The sequence below is a fragment of the Morone saxatilis genome, unplaced genomic scaffold (genome assembly GCF_004916995.1).
Source record: "Morone saxatilis isolate NCDOM2014 unplaced genomic scaffold, NCSU_SB_2.0 Contig20, whole genome shotgun sequence".
NCBI classification, from domain to species: domain Eukaryota; kingdom Metazoa; phylum Chordata; class Actinopteri; family Moronidae; genus Morone; species Morone saxatilis.
In genome coordinates, this window is record NW_023339763.1 from 865779 (window position 1) to 868405 (window position 2627).

The 2627-nt window shown below is 39.2% G+C and overlaps 1 non-coding gene across 1 annotated transcript; it reads left to right on the plus strand.

Annotated features, from left to right (window-relative positions):
- On the plus strand, positions 1-70 carry trnae-cuc. Its single transcript has one exon. It is a non-coding gene; the product is annotated as a tRNA-Glu (tRNA).
- The last annotated feature ends 2557 nt before the right edge of the window (positions 71-2627 follow it).

A 2627-nucleotide genomic window follows, 5' to 3' on the forward strand; every position in this document is an offset into this window, starting at 1 on the left:
CCTGATGGTCTAGTGGCTAGGATTCGGCGCTCTCACCGCCGCGGCCCGGGTTCGATTCCCGGTCAGGGAACTACTGTTTTGCTTTGTCTGAATGTATGCACACTATTATAAGAATGTATTTAAATACATTCAATACAATTCATCATTAAAAAAAAATTCTTCCCCATATATTTATTTCCTCACCCTTGTATTTATTTTCTCCCTCACCCATTGTTTTTCTCCCCCATGTATTTCTTTCTCCCCCACTGATACCCTGTGTATTGTTTTATATGTTTCTCAGGGTAAAACTAAAGTATATATTTATTTTTTTCACCCACCAATGTTTTTCCTCCCGTATGTCCCTTCAGGGTCTCCGTAATACTCAGTACAGCAATAAAAGCAAACACATAATAAAAGTGAGGTGATACAAAAACCATGAAAACCCGACAGATGTCGCATCATCAGAATATGATCGATATTACAGTGACAGCATTGGTAATACTGCTGATACAGTCACAGATCAATCCCAGATCAATCACAGATCGATCATTAAGGCTGCTGGTACAGTACAGATGCTCTCTGCTCGGTGGATCTTCATCTTCCCTCCTCTGCAGAGAGATTGCGTGTCGGTGCTGCTGCAGAGAAATACGTCAAGTTTCACACATTCAACAGGAAGACAGTCCCTTCCCTTCAAAATAAAAGAAAACTAAAGCCAGACCAACAACCTGCAGGTGGAAGCTCCCAGTGGGACGACGAATGCACTGAGCATTTGTATTAAATATGAAGTTAAATGTAAACAGATTCAACAGCTTCAGTGTACTTTGTCATGTTAGTAGGGGTAACCAATAATTTCACATTTTTGTATTTTATAAAGAAGTTCATAACCTGTAGTTTTTACAGACCTGAGGGTAAGACAGGTCAAACTGTAGTGAGCAAATATAGATTCATATTCAATAGGTCTGAGGTAATCTATTACTATTGTTAACAACAACAAACAGAAATTCTGATTCTACAAATATTAAATTACTTTTAAGTTCAATAAAAACTTCACCAATAAACTTTAGTTTTCATAAAACATAAAGACTATCACTCATTTTGCATAAATAAATTATTATTAATTTCTCGGCTGTAATTGAATTAGCACGACAAATTATAATAATGTAAATTCACCATTATTGGCTGATAATAGGTTTAATAGGACAGATACATTAAGTCTGTATGATTATTATTACAAAAATGTAGTTGATTTATGTAATTGAATCATGTTATTATAATATAATAATAACGTAATAATAATCTATACTACATTACAGTATAGAACAATCTAATATATACCTAGTAAGTAGTGTTTTATATGTTCTTTGTGGGTCTTTTGTGTCAACTATGTTGCCATTTTTAACCCTACATAGTTGAAGAAGAAACCCAAGCTCTTATTCTGAAAACCTGGACGGAAACGCGTTTGATTCCCGCGCCGCTAGCTTTGTCGCTCGGTGCCGCTGCAGCCTCCGGTCGTCAGCAGAGACTCACCGCTCCGGTTCCTGCTCCTACAAATGCCACCGGACACCGACAGCGGCCTCGGACCGGACGGACGGACAGCGGCGGCGGCGGCGGGACCGCGACCCACGGGACTCACCGGGAAACATGGCGGCGGGAACAACAACCTGCTCGGTACCGGAGCGACGATAAATCCGAGAGGAACGACGCGGTTGGCGGGCTGATAACGGAGGAGCATCACTTTCCACAGGTCAACGAATATCAGCGTAAAAACACGTCTATCTATCTATCTATCTATCTATTAATCTATCTATCTATCTATCTGTCTATCTATCTATTGATCAATCTATTGATCAATGCATTTATTCCCATCATGCTCCGGTGCTGATCCTGTGTCACTTTGCTCTCTGACGATGGCCTATATGTAAATAAATAAATATATCATCTGTAATTCAGTAATTCTTATGTTCTGTATCAACTGTTAATTATAGATTCTGAAATACAGAAATATTTTATTTAATCTGTTTCTTCTCTCCTGTTCAGATCTTTAACAAACACAACAATAATAGAATATTGATGATAACAACGCACATAATAATCAATAATAAAACTGATAACTGCCGCACACTTCAGAGCGTTTACTGAACGTGGGATAAATGAAAACTTGTTGTTCACACAGGTTCAGAAGGGAATTCAGACCATCAATAAAAACACCGATCACACCGATCAGAAACATGTTAATTTCCTGTGGTATGGCGTTCCCAGCGTGCACCACTTCCTTCATGTTTCGATGGCGTTTACTAAATACTCGCTGTTTTTTCTTTCCGGCTCTTCGCGAAGGCGTTTAAGCGTCTCTGTGTCCCGCTGAACACCGCCACCTGCTGACGTAAATGTGTGACAGATTATTGGTCATCAATGCAGATCGGCTGTTATTGGACCTGCTGCGATATGTAACGATGCCCAAGAGAATCGCGATTTATTGCAATTTATTAAAAACATAATCGAAGAAACTGAATATTAAATAACATGACTGTATGTGAGCGAGGTTTTTAAAGTCACTTGTGATCCTGATCATTCCAATTCAGCACACTGAAAACTCCTAATATAAGCCTGTTCACTGAACTCACCGTGCCTTTATCGGGGACGGGCCTTTA